The 17,419-nt window shown below is 48.5% G+C and overlaps 1 pseudogene; it reads right to left on the reverse strand.

The window, feature by feature from the left end:
* Positions 1-17,419, reverse strand: part of LOC148136343 (putative G protein-coupled receptor 139) — an 86,524-nt pseudogene that overhangs the window by 17,084 nt on the left and 52,021 nt on the right.

Below are 17,419 nucleotides of genomic sequence, written 5' to 3' on the forward strand. Positions count from 1 at the left end.
TCTATTTTTGTTTAGGATTCTATCTTTAAGTTGCTAACGCTCGACAATATATTCTGATTCCTTTTCTGTTTATGCATCAATTTATGTAAATTTCTGTTGTAAGGCCATTAGCTTTTCAGGACTAAACACCTCTGCCTGACCCTCTGCCTGTTCAGGTTTTTCCTGCATCATTACATGAAACAGCGGGCCAGCAAATTACACTTCCGCTCCTTTGTCTTTCTCTTTAAGTTTTTGCTTCTTGCTTTAACCTATGACAGTAAGACCTTGTTATTTCACCAAATTTCCTGGGTATTTGTCTTTTAACTTCTCGATTTCCTGGTCGTCTTTTGACTACTCCACCACATAAGATGTCACTCCCACCTTGGATCCTGCTAAATTGTTCTCAAGAATAAAACGGTATTTCTGAAACTGACGGTCTGTCACTCATTCCCACTGTCACGTTCCCCATCCTGATTTGGATCTCCAACTCGATCTTACACAGGGGAGTACTACATTTCTGTTCCCATTTCACAAATGATCACTCTCTTAGATGACATGTCAGAAAGAGTGGAAATACTTTCATCACTTACTTTTAGAGGCTCAGAGAATATGAGGATTACAGATGCTGGAGATCACAGTTGAAAGGTGTGGCGCTGGAAAAGCACAGCAGGTCAGGAGCAGCCCAGGAGCAGGGGAATCCATGTTTCAGGCATAATCCCTTCATAAGGCAACTGGGGGATGGGGAAATGGGATCTGAGACATACATAGATGGGTGGGGGTGGAGCTGGGCAGAAGGTAGCTTGGAAAGCAATAGGTAGATGCAGGTGGGGGGTGATGGTGAGAGTTCAGAGGGCAGGGTGAAGCGGATAGGTGGTATGATAGCTGGGACCCTCCAACCACACGGCATAAATGTCTACGTCACCAGTTTCCAATTCTCACCTCTCCCAACCTCTTTCCGGATCCAACCCTTCAACTCAGCATTGCCCTCTTCAACTCTCCTGACTGTCCACCTTCCTTCCCACATGTCCACTCCACCCTCCTCTCCCGCCTATCACAATCACTCACACCTTAATTTTCCTATTGCCTTCCCACTGACCTGCCTCCCAGCCTCACCTCTTCCCTCCTATTTATCTTTTACCCCCTTCTCCCCCCTCCCCTCCACTTTCCAGATCAAGGGCTTGTGCCTGATATGTCGATGGTCAGATGCTCCCTGACCTGTTGTGCATTTCCAGCGCCACACTTTTCGAATATTAGAGACTGAGCAGATCCCGTATCTCTCAAAATTATATACCATGTTGTCTTTCTCTCCCTGTTCTTTCTGAGTAAACTTTACCGACAGAGGTGAATTCTTTATAGAAATCAGGTGCTAACTCCATACCCAGCCCCTGCCTAGGCTGTGCACTCTCCTGTAGCTCCTCAACTTTGCTTGGGGTTTCCTTTACTACTTCCACTAATGACACTGACTTAGGCTCTTTTACCACATCTTTTCACAACGTGCCTTTCTTCAACGACTAGCACTGTTTCTTTGTATTATGGCAGTGAAGAGATCTTTTCTCAATGCCGTTCTTCAACCACATTCACTGTAATTCTATGTGTTCCACTCTGGTGTTGTGAAAACACCTGAGGCTTTTCACCTCCTTTCAACCTCTTGGCCTTCTTTATTAACCAAAAGTAAACTATTCCCAGTGTGCTCTTAATATTTGTTTTGTAGAGTAGGATCTTCCCTTCTCCCAATTTCTATCCCTCACAGGAGTGAGATCCTATTGGATGTAAATTGAAGCTCATCCACCAATGCGTATTTACCTGCCATCTCTGCCACTCTTCTCACTTCTTGAACTTCCTGTTCACTCGCTTGAACTCTGATCATTTCAGGAAGGGAGTGTTTAAATTCCTCCAACAGAATGAGCTGTCTCAGAGCCTTATATGTCTTGTCTATTTTTCAGGCCCATGCCCATCTATCAAAACGTCTATGTTTAACTCTTTCAAACTCAACATAATTCTGACCTGGTTCCATCATTATGTTTCTGAACCCCTCTCTATATACTTCTGGTACCAATTCATTGACATTCAAAATAGTCTGTTTGACATCTGCATAACCTCTTGACCCCTCATCGGACAGCGCTGCACATACCTCACGAGCTCTGCCTACCAGCTTAGTCTGAACTAGCATTACCCACATGTTCTCTGACCACTCCATCCATCTATTCAATTTTTCAAATGAAGTAACAAAGGCAACCGCATTTTACTTCACAAAATATGGCAATGTTTTAACATAGTTATATATATCAGTGTGTGTATCCCTACCTTCTATTTTAATCTCTATCCTGTTAACTTGACTTTGTTGACTAATTCGCAACTTCTCAAGTGCAAATTCTCTCTTTCTTTTTCCTCTCTCTCTCTCTTTCTATTTTACCTCTCTTTCTCTTTCTTCTCTCTTTCTTTTTGTCTCACTTTTTAATCTTCTAACTCCAGTTACTGCATTTTCAATCCTTTCTTTTTTCTAACTCTACTGCACTCACTGTCAGTTTCTCCGGTACACCAAAGTGCTTGACCAACTCCATTGCAATTTCAGCTTTCCTTTTGTCCCTGGTTAAACCCAATTTTAACATATTTGCTAATTCTAAATATACGCCCTTCCTCTGTGTTTCGAAACTTTCTTGGCAAATTGGAAATCATTTTGAAACCCCAGAACCTCTTTAGCAATGTTAAGACCAATTTCTCTCACTTTTCATTTAATCATCCACAAGTAACCAAAATTAAACATATTTTCTGACCTACGTTTTATTTAAAGATCTCTGACGATAATGGCCAAGTGTTGGAATCTGCTGAGACGTTTTTTTTTTACCCCTAATCTGTTCACATCCAATCAAATTCTGAATGACAAGCCTCCAAACTGTTATGACATCGATGTCGAACCCCTCTGTTAATAAACACCAAACATCAAAAAAACTTACCCCGCCTAGTAATCTGTTAAAACATGAGTGACAGAGAACTCCCAAATTCCACCATTGAAAGAAAAATAACAATATATTTTATGAACCCGAATAGTGAAAACTAAACAACAACTATTCACAAGTTCAACATCCCCTTTTCTTAACTGCTTACTATCTGACTACAACACTAAAAAAAATGCTGTTCCATTAACCAACTTATTAAACGTTACGTTAACTTAATCTCAACACCGCTGTGTGTCTGTCTTCCCCGCTGTCTTCAGTCTTCCAGCTGCTGATCTCCCTGGGTCACCTTCTTTCTGATTTTTTATACTGTAAGTAGGGTTTACATGAAAAAAAGTATATTGGATAGAATGTTTTTTTCCTAATTTGAGACCAAGATGTTAGATGGCCAGTGAGCTTTCCCACTAATTTTGAAAATACCAGATTTATATACTTCCCATGACACATTAAATTCTCATAGCTTGATTGGGTTCCAGGTATTAAAACAATAAACTTCAGCTTCCAGTGGTTTCTGGTATCCTGGACATGATCAAAATTAATTGGTTACATTCGAAAGTAAGTTTTGGCATCACAAGTAAGAGTCGTAGCACTCTCTTTAATGGATGTGATAGATTGGGGGCATTCTTCTTTCTGGCCATGTATGTTAGATAACTACCTCGTTTATCAGCATACTCAAATAATCACTGTTTCGCAAAGGAGATTTCCCTCTTTGCTCTCTGGGTGAGCCCAGCATTCAAAGTAGCCCTGAGGGCTGTAATCTGCTGCAACTTGGTTACAGACGGTCTGGCAAGGTATACTGTTTCAGCTGCATTCAGGCAAGCCTTAAGCATATGCAGCTGCTCTGCCTTCTTCCGCTTCTGCGACGCCGAGTAAGAAATAATCAAACTCCTCGCATAGGCATTGGCAGTCTCCCAGAGCACCGATGGATTACTAGCCATACCCAAATTAATGTCCCAAAAAAGTTTAAATACCCCCAAAAAATATTCAATAAACTTGCTCTCCTTCAGGAAGAAAGGGGCCATGCGCCAGTTTCGTGAGCCTGCCCCATCACCACCGAACTTAACCTTCATGTATACTGCTGCACGATCAGAAATGGCTGTCTTCACAATTCTGCAGGACAGCACAGAATTCGAAAAGGTCAACAGGGTAAAAAATTCCAATCCTCGAAAAATACTTACGTGGCTGAGAGACAAAGGTGAAGTCCCTCTCCTCAGAGTGGGGACAACTCCACACAGACACCAACCCCCGCTCCCTGTTCAGGTCGACCAATTGCATGGATTGCGGTGACATACCCGCAAGACCCCGAGGCATTATGTCCACTTCGGTGTTAATAAGTCGGTTAAAGTCTCTTACTATTACTGCATGACGTGCCCCAAAGGCCAGCAACCTGGAAAGGGCATCTGTTAAAAATTCGAGGAAATGTGCCGGGGGCAGCATACATTCATATTCCCATACATATCTCCAAGTATAAAAGCTTTAAGACTTATAAACCACCCATATTCATCCTTAATTTTGTCTCACGGATGAAATGGAAGATACCTCTTGTTGAGTTAGTAACACCTCTGTTTTTCGAATGAAAGAATAAGAAAAAAATCACACGTCTGAACACTCAGATCGGTGAGGAGAGAAGGTGGAGTGAAGCAAGGGCTGCCGGGAAGGTAAGGGTTTAAGTTATATTTGGGCAATGTCTAAACCCGAGATACTACACGTGTAGTATCACCCTCCCGCCCCCATCCTCGAATCGGAAGAAGAAGACTCAGTAAGCCATGGCTTTTATTTTTTTCTTTATCTTGCTTTTTCTTATATTTAAGTGCATTGTTTGTGTTTAGTTAGTTCATATAAAGCTAAGCTTACAATGCCAGGCGACCTCAGACCCGGGGCATGTGCCTCTTGCTTGATGTCGGAGCTTAGAAACATGTCTGACATTCCTGACTCTTTCACTTGCCAGAAGCATGTCCAGCTGCAGCTCTCGTTTGACCACATGACGGCTCTTGAGCTGCGGATGGATTCACTGTGGAGCATCCGCGATGCTGAGGAGGTAGTGGATAGCATGCTTAGTGAACTGGTCACACCGCAGGCTAGACAGTGAGACAGTAAATGGGTGACCAAAAGACAGAAAAACAGTAGGAAGGCAGTGTAGGTGTCCCCTGCGGTCATCTCCCTCCAAAACAGGTGTCCCATTTTGGAAACTGTTGTGGAGGTGGCTCACCAGGAGAGGGCAACAGTTATCAAAAGCATGGCACCGTGTCGGGCACTGCTGTTCAGAAGGGTGGGAAAAAGACTCGTAGGACCATAGTCAGAGGCGATTCTATTGTGAGGGGAGTAGATAGGCGGTTCAGTGGCCGAAAAAGGAACTCCCACATAGTATGTTGCCTCAGAGGTGTTCGTGTCAGAGGGGGCTATACAACTCTGCATGCTGGGAGGGCAACTGCTCCTGGTTTACCGATCAATGCAATGGGGTGGTGTGCACAGCTCTACATGTTAAGAGGGTAACTGCTCCTGGTTTACAGGTGCTCCTGGTGCTCCTGATTGGCTGCAGAGCATTCTAAAAGGGGAGGTTGAACAGCCAGTTGTCTTGGTGCATCTATGTACCAACGAAATAAGTAGAAAGCGAGATGAGGTCCTGAAAGAAGAATTCAGGGAGCTCGGAGAGAAGTTAAAAAGAAGGTCCTCAAAGGTAGTGATCTCGGGATTACTAGCAGTGCCACGTGCAAGCCAGCTTAGAAATAAAAAAAAGGCAGGATGAACATGTGGCTTGAAAGATGGTTTAGGAGGGAGGGGTCAGATGTTTTGGACATTGGGACCGGTACTGGGGAAGGTGGGACTATTACAAAAGGGACGGTCTACATCTGAACCAGACCAAAACCAATGTCCATGGGGGAGTTTTTGCTACTGCTTTTGGGGAGTTTTTAAACAAATGTGGCAGGGGGCTGGGACCCAGAAGAGACAACACGTAGGCAGTGAGGTGGAGACTGGAGACTGTTAGAATTATGAAGATAGCATTCATAAAGGGAAGTGTAGGCTGAGAGCAGATGAGCGCAAAAACATAGTGGCCTGAAATGCACCTACTTTAACGCAAGGAGTATGGTGTGTAAGGCAGATGAACTTATGGCTTGGATTGGCGCCTGAGTGTATGATGTTATTGCAATCACAGAGACTTGGCTGAAGGAAGAGCGTGGCGATTGGCAATTAAATGTTTCAAGATATACAATAGAACAATAGAACAATACAGCACAGAACAGGCCCTTCGGCCCACGATGTTGTGCCGAACTTCTAACCTAGATTAAGTACCCATCCATGTACCTATCCAAATGCCGCTTAAAGGTCGCCAATGATTCCGACTCTACCACTCCCACGGGCAGCGCATTCCATGCCCCCACCACTCTCTGGGTAAAGAACCCACCCCTGACATCTCCCCTATACCTTCCACCCTTCACCTTAAATTTATGTCCCCTTGTAACACTCTGTTGTACCCGGGGAAAAAGTTTCTGACTGTCTACTCTATCTATTCCTCTGATCATCTTATAAACCTCTATCAAGTCACCCCTCATCCTTCGCCGTTCCAACGAGAAAAGGCCGAGAACTCTCAACCTATCCTCGTACGACTTCCTCTCCATTCCAGGCAACATCCTGGTAAATCTTCTCTGCACCCTCTCCAAAGCTTCCACATCTTTCCTAAAGTGAGGCGACCAGAACTGCACACAGTACTCCAACTGTGGCCTAACCAAAGTCCTGTATAGCTGCAACATCACTTCACGACTCTTGAATTCAATCCCTCTGCTAATGAACGATAATACTCCATAGGCCTTCTTACAAACTCTATCCACCTGAGTGGCAACCTTCAAAGATCTATGTACATAGACCCCAAGATCCCTCTGTTCCTCCACCTGACTAAGAACCCTACCATTAACCCTGTATTCCGCATTCTTATTTGTTCTTCCAAAATGGACAACCTCACACTTGGCAGGGTTGAACTCCATCTGCCACTCCTCAGCCCAGCTCTGCATCATATCTAAGTCCCTCTGCAGCCGACAACAGCCCTCCTCACTGTCCACAACTCCACCTATCTTCGTATCATCTGCAAATTTACTGACCCACCCTTAGACTCCCTCATCTAAGTCATTAATAAAAATTACAAACAGCAGAGGACCCAGAACTGATCCCTGCGGAACTCCACTTGTAACTGGGCTCCAGGCTGAATATTTACCATCTACCACCACTCTCTGCCTTCGACCAGTTAGCCAGTTTTCTATCCAATTGGCCAAATTTCCCTCTATCCCATGCCTCCTGACTTTCCGCATAAGCCTACCATGGGGAACCTTATCAAATGCCTTACTAAACTCCATGTACACTACATCCACTGCTCTTCCCTCATCCACATGCTTGGTCACCTCCTCGAAGAATTCAATAAGACTTGTAAGGCAAGACCTACCCTTCACAAATCCGTGCTGGCTGTCCCTAATCAAGCAGTGTCTTTCCAGATACTCATAAATCCTATCCCTCAGTACCCTTTCCATCACTTTGCCTACCACAGAAGTAAGACTAACAGGCCTGTCATTCCCGGGGTTATCCCTATTCCCTTTTTTGAACAGGGGCACAACATTCGCTACTCTCCAGTCCCCTGGTACCACCCCCGTTGCCAGTGAAGACGAGAAGATCATTGCCAACGGTACTGCAATTTCCTCTCTTGCTTCCCACATAATCCTAGGATATATCCCGTCAGGCCCGGGGGACTTGTCTATCCTCAAGTTGTTCAAAATGTCCAACACATCTTCCTTCCTAACAGGTATCTCTTCTAGCTTACCAGTCCATTTCACACTCTCCTCTTCTACAATACGGTCCCTCTCGTAGAAGCTACAGACAGGATAGGGAGGGACTTAAAAGAGGTTGTGGAGTTGCATTGCCTGTCAAGGGACTATATCACGGCTGTGCTAAAGGAGCAAACTATGGAGGTCTTGGTTAGTGAAGCATTGTCGGTAGAGCTGAGAAATAAGAAGGGTGCAGTACACTGTTGGGTTTGTCTTACAGATCTCCCAACAGTGAACGTGTGTTAGAAGAACAAATAGGTAAACAGATTATGAAAAGATGCAATAGGGTAGTGGTGATGGGAGATTTTAATTTTCCCAACATTGACAGGAATACGCTTAACGTCAGAAGTGTGGATGGGATAGAATTTGTAAGAAGCGTCTAGGAGAATTTTCTAGAGCAGTATGTCAATAGTCCAATGAGGGAAAGGGCCATATTGGACCTGGTACTGGGGAACGAGCCAGGACATGTTGTAGAAATTGCAGTGTGAGATTTTTTGGGAACAGTGACCACAATTCTGTAAGCTTCAGAATACTCGTAGATAAAGATGAGAATGGTCTTAACAGAAGATTACTAAACTGGGCCAAGGCTAATTATATCAAAATTAGGCAGAGCTCGAAAATGTGGATTGGACACAACTATGTGAAGGGAAGTCCAAATTTGAGATATGGGAGGCTTTCATAGATAGGTTAAAGATAGTGCAGGATAGGCATGTCCCGTTGAAGGCAAAGGATAGGAAGGGCAAGATTCATGAACCGTGGATGACAGGAGAAATTGTACGACGAGCCATGAGGAAAAGAGAAGCATACATAAGGTCTATGCAGCTAACAACAGAACGGGCCCTGGCAAACAAGGAGCGACACGGTGGCGCAGTGGATAGGACTTCTGTCTTACAGCACCAGGATTCCAGGTTCGGTTCTAGCCTTGGGCAACTGTCTGTGTAGAGTTGGTGCATTCTCCCCGTGCCTGCCTGGGTTTCCTCAGGGTGCTCCGGTTTCCTCTCGCGGTCTAAAGATGTGCGGGTTAGATGAATTGGTCATGCTAAATTTCCCATAGTGTTAGGTGCATCAGTCAGAGGGAAATGCGTCTGGGTGGGTTACTCGTCAGAGGGTCGGTGTGAACTTGTTGTTTCCGCGCTGCAGGGCATCAAATCTCAAGAATATCGGAAGTGTAGGGCCAGTCTTTAACGAGGAATCAAGCGGGCTAAAACGGGTCATGAAATACCTTTAGCGAGCAGAATTAAGGAGAATCCTAAAGCATTTTATTCTTGTTTAAGAAGCAAGCGAGTAGGTAGTGAAAGGATTGGTCCACTAAAGGATAACGAAGGAAGGCTGTGTCGAACCTGACAGAATGGGTGAGATTCTGAATGATTACTTTGCATCAGTGTTCACCGAGGAGAGGGACATGATGAATCTTGAGATTAGAGATAGAAGATTGATTAGTCTGGATCCCGTTAACACAAGTATGGAAGGTGTGTTGGGTAGGCTAGAGGTTATTAAGGTGGACAAAACCCCGGGACCGGGTGGGGTCTATCCCAGGTTGCTGAGGGACGTGAGAGAGGAAATAGCTGGGGTCCAGTCAGATATCTTTGTGGCATCCTTAAATACAGATGAGATGCCAGAAGACTGGAGTGTAGCTCATGTTGTCCCCCTGTACAAGAATGGCAGTAGGGATACTCCGGGTAACCACAGACCAGTGAGCCTGATGTCAGTAGTGGGAAAGTTGCTGAAGAAGATACTGAGGGATAGGATCTATTTATATTTTGAAAAAAATGGGCTTATCAGTGATAGACAACATGGATTTGTGCGGGGGAGATCGTGCCTTATCAATGTAATACAGTTTTTCGGGGAAGTGACCAAGTTGATAGTTGAAGGACGGGCTGTTGATGTCATATACATGAAATTTAGTAAGGCATTTGATAAGTTTCTTCATGGTAGACTAATGGAGAAAGTGAAGACATATAGAGTGCAAGGTGTTCTTGCTAGGTGGATAAAGAACTGGTTGAGCAACAGGAGACAGAAAGTGGTAGTTGAAGAGAGTTTCTTGAAATGGAGAAAGGTGACCAGTGGTGTTCCACAGGGATCAGTATTGGTGCTGCTGTTGTTTGTAATATACATAAATAATCTGGGAGAGGGCACTGTTGAAATGATCAGCAATTTTGCAAATGACACGAAGATTGGTGGAGTGGGAGAAAGCATAAGGGACTGTCAGAGAATACAGGGGGATATAGATAGACTGGAGAGCTGGGTGGAAAAGTGGCAGATGGATTTCAATCCAGACAAATGTGAGGTGATACATTGAGGCAAGACTAATTCTAAAGCGAATTATACAATGAACGGAAAAGCCTTGGGAAAAGTTGATGGGCGGTGAGATCTGGGAGTGCAGGTCCATTGTACCCTGAAGGTGGCTGCACAGGTGAACAGAGTGGTCAAGAAGGCATATAGTATGCTTGTCTTCATTGGACGGTGTAGACAATAGATAATAGACAATAGCTGCAGGAGTAGGCCATTCAGCCCTTCAAGCCTGCACCGCCATTAAATATAATCATGGCTGATCATTCCGAATCAGTATCTGGTCCCTGCCTTATCTCCATAACCCTTGATTCCACTATCTTTGAGAGCTCTATCCAACTCTTTCTGAAATGAATCCAGAGAGTGGGCCTCCACTGCCCTCTGGGGCAGAGCATTCCACACAGCCACCACTCTCTGGGAGAAGAAGTTTCTCCTGAGCTCTGTCCTAAATGGTCTACCCCATATTTTTAAGCTGTGTCCTCTGGTTCGGCACTCACCCATCAGTGGAAAAATGTTTCCTACTGCCAGAGTGTCCAATCCTTTCATAATCTTATACGTCTCAATCAGATCCCCTCTCAGTCTTCTAAACTCAAGGGTATACAAGCCCAGTCGGTTCAGTCTTTCAGTGTAAGGTAATCCTGCCATTCCAGGAATTGACCTCGTGAATCTACGCTGCATTCCCTCAATAGCCATAATGTCTTTTCTCAAATTTGGAGACCAGAACTGCACACAGTACTCCAGGTGTGGTCTCACCAGGGCCCTGTACAGCTGCAGAAGCACCTCTTTGCTTCTATATTCAATTCCTCTTGTAATGAAGGCCAGCATGCTATTAGCCTCCTTCACTACCTGCTGTACCTGCATGCTTGCCTTCATTGACTGGTGTACAAGAACACCCAGATCTCTCTGTACTGCCCCTTTATATAAATTGATTTCATTGAGGTAGTAGTCTGCCTTCCTGTTTTTGCCACCAATGTGGATAACCATACATTTATCCACATTAAACTGCATCTGCCATGCATCTGCCCACTCACTTAACTTGTCCAGGTCACCCTGTAATCTCCTAACATCCTCATCAGATTTCACCCTGCCACCCAGCTTTGTATCATCAGCAAATTTGCTAATGTTATTGCTGATACCATCTTCTATATCATTAACATATATTGTAAAAAGCTGCAGTCCCAGCACGGATCTCTGCGGTACCCTCCTGGTCATTGCCTGCCATTCCGAAAAGGAGCCGTTTATCACCTCCCTATGTTTCCTATTAGCCAAGCAATTTTCAATCCAATCTAGTACTTTACCCCCAATACCATGCGCTCTGACAGTGACATGGTATGGGCTGGTGTTGAATGCGAGTGTTCCTCTGAGAGTGGCATGGTATGGGCTGGCGTAGCCCAGAGTGTCTCTCATTGACAGTGACATGGTGTGGCATGGTGTAAACCATAGTGAGCCCCTGACAGTGACATGGTGTGGGCTGGTGTAACCCGGGCGTCCCTCTGACAATGCTATGGTGTGGGCTGGTGTAAATCAGGCTGTTCCTCTGACAGTGACATGGTGTGGGCTGGTGAAAATAGGAGTGTCCCCCTGACAGTGTCATGGTGTGTGATGGTGCAACCCGGAGGGACCCCTGTCAGTGACATGGTGTGGGCTTGGTTAGCCTGGAGTGTCCCTCTGAAAAAGGCATGGTGTGGGCTGGTGTAAACCAGGGTGTCGCTTTAACAGTGACACAGTGTGGGCTGGTGCAGCCAGGGTTGTCGCTCTGATATTGACATGGTGTGGCATGGTGTAGCCCGGAGTGACCCCTGACAGTGACATGGTGTGGGTTGGTGAATCCCAGAGTGTCCCTGTGATAGTGACATGGTGTGGGCTGATGTAGCCTGCAGAGTGCCCATGGCAATGAGATGGTGTGAGCTGGTGGATTCTGGAGAGTGTCCCTGAAAATGACATGGTGTGGGCTGGTGCAGCCCGGAGTGTCGCTCTGACAGTGACATGGTATGGGCTGGTGTAACCCGGAGTGTCCCTCTGACAATGGTATGGTGTGGGCTGGTGTAAACCAGGCTGTTCCTCTGACATTGACATGGTGTGTGCTGGTGAAAACAGGAGTGTCCCCCTGACAGTGTCATGCTGTGTGCTGGTGCAGCCTGGAGGGACCCCTGTCAGTGACATGGTGTGCGCTGGGTTAGCCTGGAGTGTCCCTCTGACATTGACATGGTGTGGGCTGGTGAAAACAGGAGTGTACCCTTGACAGTGTCATGGTGTGTGCTGGTGCAGCCAGGGGTGTCCCTCTGACATTGACATGGTGTGGACTGGTGTAGTCCGGAATGACCCTTGACAGTGACATGGTGTGGGTTGGTGATTCTCGGTGTGTACCCCTGACATTGACATGGTGTGGGCTGGTATAGCGCAGAGTGTCCCCTTGACAGTGACATGGTGTGGGCTGGTGTAGCCCGGTGTGATCCACTGACAGTGACATGGTGTGGGCTGGTCTACCCGGAGCGTACCCCTGATTATGACATGATGTGGGCCTGTGTAATGCAGAGTATCCCTCTGACAGTGATATGGTGTGGGGTGGTGTAGCCCGGATGTCCCTCTGACAGTGAAATGGCGTGGTCAGGTGTAACCTGGAATGTCCCTCCGACATTGTCATGGTGTGGGCTGGTATAATCGGAGGTGTTCCTCTGACCCTGACATGATGTGGGCTGGTGAAAACAGGAATGTCCCCATGACAGTGGCATGGTGTGGGCTCGTGTAACCCACAGTGTCCCTCTGACAGTGACATGGTGTGGGCTGATGTAGCCCGGAGTGTCCCACTGACAGTGACATGCTGTGGGCTTATGTAGTCCGGGGTTTCCCCCTTACAGTGACATGGTATGGTCTGGAGTAGCCCCAAGTGTCCCCCTGACAGTGGCATGGTCTGCTGGTGCAAACCGGAATGTCTCCCTAACAGTGATATGGTGTTGGCTGGTGCAGCACGGAGTGTCTCCCTGATGGTAACATTGTTTGGGCTGATGTAGCCCGGAGTGACCCCCTTAGAGTGACATGGTGTGGTCTAGAGTAGCCCCAAGTGTCCTCCTGACCGTGCCATGCTGTGCTGGTGTAACCCAGAGTGTCTCCCTGACAGTGACATGGTGTGGGCTGGTGAAGCACGGAGTGTCCCCTGACAGTGACATGGAGTGGGCTGGTGTATCCCGGAATGTCTCCCTTCCAGTGACATGGTATGGACTGATGTAGCCAGGAGTATCTCCCTGAGAGTGTCATGGTGTGGGCTGGTGTATCCCGGAGTGTCCCCCTGACATTCACATGGTGTGGGCTGGTGTAGCCCGGAGTGTCCCCCTGAGAGTGACATGCTGTGGGTTGGTGTAGCCCGGAATGTCCCTTGAGAGTGACATGATGGTGGCCGCTGTAGTTTGGAGTGTCCCCCTGACAGTGACGTGATGGGAGCTTGTGTAACCCGGAGTGTCCTCCTGACAGTGACGTGGGGTGCTCTGGAGTAGCTCGGACTGTCTCCCTAACAATTACATGATACAGTATGGTGTAGCCCGGAGTGTCCCCCTGAGAGTGATATGGTGTGGGCTGGTGTAGTCCGGAGTGTTTCCCTGACAGTTATATGGTGTGGGCTGCTGTAGCGCAGAGTGTCGCCCTGAGAGTGACATGGTGAGGGCTGGTGTAACCCGGAGTGCCCGCTGACAGTGACATGTTGTGGGCTGACGTAGACTTGAGTGTCTCCCTTACAGTGACATGGTGCCGTCTGGAGTAGCCTGGAGTGTCCCCTGATAGTGACATGGTTGTGCTGGTGCAACCTGGAATGTCTCCCTGACAGTGATATGGTGTTGGCTGGTGTACGCCAGAGTGCCCGCTAGCAGTGACATGGTGTGGGCTGGTGTAACCCGGAGTGTCCCCTGACAGTGACATGGTGTGGGCTGCTGCAGCCAGGAGTATCTCCCTGACAGTGACATCGTGTGGGCTGGTATATCCCGGAGTGTCTCCCTGACCGTGACATGGTGTGGGTTTGTGTAGCCCGGAGTATCCCCTGAGAGTGACATGGTGTGGGATGGAGTAGCCCGAAGTGTCCCCCTGACAATGACATAGTGTGGGTTGGTGTAGCCCAGAGTGTCCCCCTGATACTGACATGGGTTGCTCTGGAGTAGCTCGGAGGGTCCCTCTGACAGTAACATCTTTTGGGCTGGTGTAGCCCGTAGTGTCTCCCTGACAGTGACATGGTGTGGGCTGATGTAACCCAGAGTGTCCTCTGACAGTGACATGATGTGAGCTGGTGTAACCCGGAGTGTCCTCCTGACAGAAACATGGTATGGGCTGGTGTTGTTCGGAGTATCACCCTGCGAGTGACATTTTATGGGCTAGTGTAGCCCGGAGTGTCGCCCTGAGAGTGACATGATGTAGGCTGGTGTAACCCGGAGTGTCCTGTTGACAGTGACATGATGTGAGCTGCTGGAGCCGGGAGTGTTCCCTGATAGTGATATGGTGTGGGCTGGTGTAACCCGGAGTGTCCCCTGATAGTGATATGGTGTGGGCTGGTGTAACCCGGAGTGTCCCCTGATAGTGATATGGTGTGGGCTGGTGTAACCCGGAATGCCTCCTGACAGAAACATGGTATGGGCTGGTGTGGCTCGGAGTATCCTCCTGTGAGTGACAAGTTATGGGCTAGTGTAGCCCGGAGTGTCCCTCTAACCGTGACATGGTGTGTGTTGGTGTAACCTGGCGTACTACCCAGACAGTGACATGGTGTGAGCTGGTGTGGCCCAGAGCGTTGCACTGAGAATGACATGTTGTGGGCTGGTGTAGCGTGGAGTGTCCCCCTGACCATGGCATGGTGTGGGCTGGTGTATGCCAGAGTGTCCCGCTGACAGTGACGTGGTGTGGACTTGCGTAACCCGGAGTGTACTCCTGGCAGTGGTGTGGTGTGGACTAGTGTCATCCGGAGTGTCCCCCTGACAGTGACATGGTGTGGGCTGGTGTAAGCCGGAGCGTTCTCCTGACAGTGGCATTGTATGGGCAAGTGTAGCCCGGAGTTTCCCACTGACAGTATCATGGTATGGGCTGGTGTAGCCCAGAGTGTCGCCCTGTGAGTGACATAGCTTAGGCTGATGTAACCTGGAGTGTCCTCCTGACAGTGACATGGTGTGGACTGGTGTCACCCGGAGTGTCTTCTTCACAGTGACATGGTGTGGGCTGGTGTTGCCCGGAGTGTCCTCTTGACGGTTACATGATGTGAGCTGGTGTAGCCGGGCCTGTCCCCTGACAGTGACTTGGTGGGGGCTGATGTAGCCCGGAGTGTCGACCTGAGAGTGACATGGTGTGGGCTGGTGTAACCCGGAGTGTCCTCGTGACAGTAAACTGGTATGGGCTGGTGTTGCCCAGAGTGTCCCCCTGAGAGTGACATGTTATGGGCTGGTGTAGCCTGGAGCGTCCCCCTGACTATGACATCCTGTGATCTGGAGGAGCCCGGAGTGTCCCCCTGATGGTGAAATAGTGTGGGCTGGTATAACCCGAAGTGTCCTACTGACAGTGACATGGTGTGGCCTGGTGTAGCCTGGAGAGTCCCTCTGAGAGTGACATGGTGTGGGCTGATGTAACCCGGAGTGTACACCTGGCAGTGACATGATGTGAGCGGGTGTAACCCGAGTGTCCCCCTGACAGTGACAAGGTGTGGGCTGATGTAGCCCGGTGTGTAGCCCTGAGAGTGAGATGGTGTGCGCTGGTGTAACCCGGAGTGTCCTCCTGACAGAAACATGGTATAAACTTGTAGTGCTCGGAGTGTCCCCCTGACCGTGACATATTATATGCTGGTGTAGCCCGGAGTGTCCCCCTGACAGTGACATGGCGTGGACTGGTGTAGCCCAGACTGTCACTCTGTGAGTGTGGGCTTTTGTAACGCTGAGTGTCGTCCTGAGAGTGACATGGGGGATGTTAAGTAGCCCGGAGTGTCCTCCTGATAGTGAAACGATGTGGGCTGGTGTTGCCAGGTGTGTCCTCTTGACGGTTACAAGATTTAAGCTGGTGTAGTCGGGTCTGTCCCCCTGACAGTGACATGGTGTGAATTGCATAACCCGGAGTGTCCTCCTGACAGTAACATGGTATGGGCTGGTGTTGCCCTTCTTCAGGAAGGGCTTATGCCAGAAACGTCGATTCTCCTGTTCCCTGGATGCTGCCTGACCTGCTGCGCTTTTCCAGCAACACATTTTCAGCTCTGATCTCCAGCATCTGCAGACCTCACTTTCTCCTCAATGACATGGTGTGGGCTGGTGTAGCCCTGTGTGTCGCCGTGACAGTGACATGGTGTGGGCTAGTGTAGCCCGGTGTGTCCCCATGACAGTGTCATGGTTTGGGCTGGTGTCGCCCAGAGAGTCCCTTGACAGTTACATGGTGTGGTCTGGTGTAACACGGAGTGTGAGCTGGAAATGTGTTGCTGGAAAAGCGCAGCAGGTCAGGCAGCATCCAGGGAACAGGAGAATCGACGTTTCGGGCATAAGCCCTTCTTCAGGAATGAGGAAAGTTTGTCCAGCAGGCTAAGATAAAAGGTAGGGAGGAGGGACTTGGGGTAGGGGCGTCGGAAATGTGATAGGTGGAAAGAGGTCAAGGTGAGGGTGATAGGTCAGACTGGGGTGGGGGCGGAGAGGTCGGGAAGAAGATTGCAGGTTAGGAAGGCGGTGCTGAATTCGATGGATTTGACTGAGACAGGGTGGGGGGAGGGGAAATGAGGAAACTGGTGAAATCCGAGTTCATCCCTTGTGGTTGGAGGGTTCCTAGGCGGAAGATGAGGCGTTCTTCCTCCAACCGTCGTTTTGTTGTGGTCTGACGATGGAGGAGTCCAAAGACCTGCATATCCTTGGTGGAGTGGGAGGGGGAATTGAAATGTTGAGCTACAGGGTGGTTGGGTTGGTTGGTCCGGGTGTCCCAGAGGTGTTCTCTGAAACGCTCCGCAAGTAGCCGGCCTGTCTCCCCAATATAGAGGAGGCCACATCGGGTGCAGAGGATGCAGTAGATGATGTGTGTGGAGGTGCAGGTGAATCTGTGGCGGATATGGAAGTTTCCTTTGGGGCCTTGGAGGGAGGTGAGGGAGGAGGTGTGGGCGCAAGTCTTGCACCTCCTGCGGTTGCAGGGGAAGGTGCCGGGAGTGGAGGTTGGGTTGGTGGGGTGTGTGGATCTGACGAGGGAGTCACGGAGGGAGTGGTCTTTACGGAATGCTGATAGGGGAGGGGAGGGAAATATATCCTTGGTGGTGGGGTCCGTTTGGAGGTAGCGGAAATGACGGCGGATTATGCGCTGTACATGGAGGTTGGTGGGGTGGTAGGTGAGGACCAGTGGGGTTCTGTCCTGGTGGCGGTTGGAGGGGCGGGGCTCAAGCGCGGAGGAGCGGGAAGTGGAAGACAT

This window comes from Chiloscyllium plagiosum, unplaced genomic scaffold, assembly GCF_037043375.1.
Source record: "Chiloscyllium plagiosum isolate Xiang-an unplaced genomic scaffold, Cpla_swu_hap1 HiC_scaffold_46, whole genome shotgun sequence".
NCBI classification, from domain to species: Eukaryota; Metazoa; Chordata; class Chondrichthyes; order Orectolobiformes; family Hemiscylliidae; genus Chiloscyllium; species Chiloscyllium plagiosum.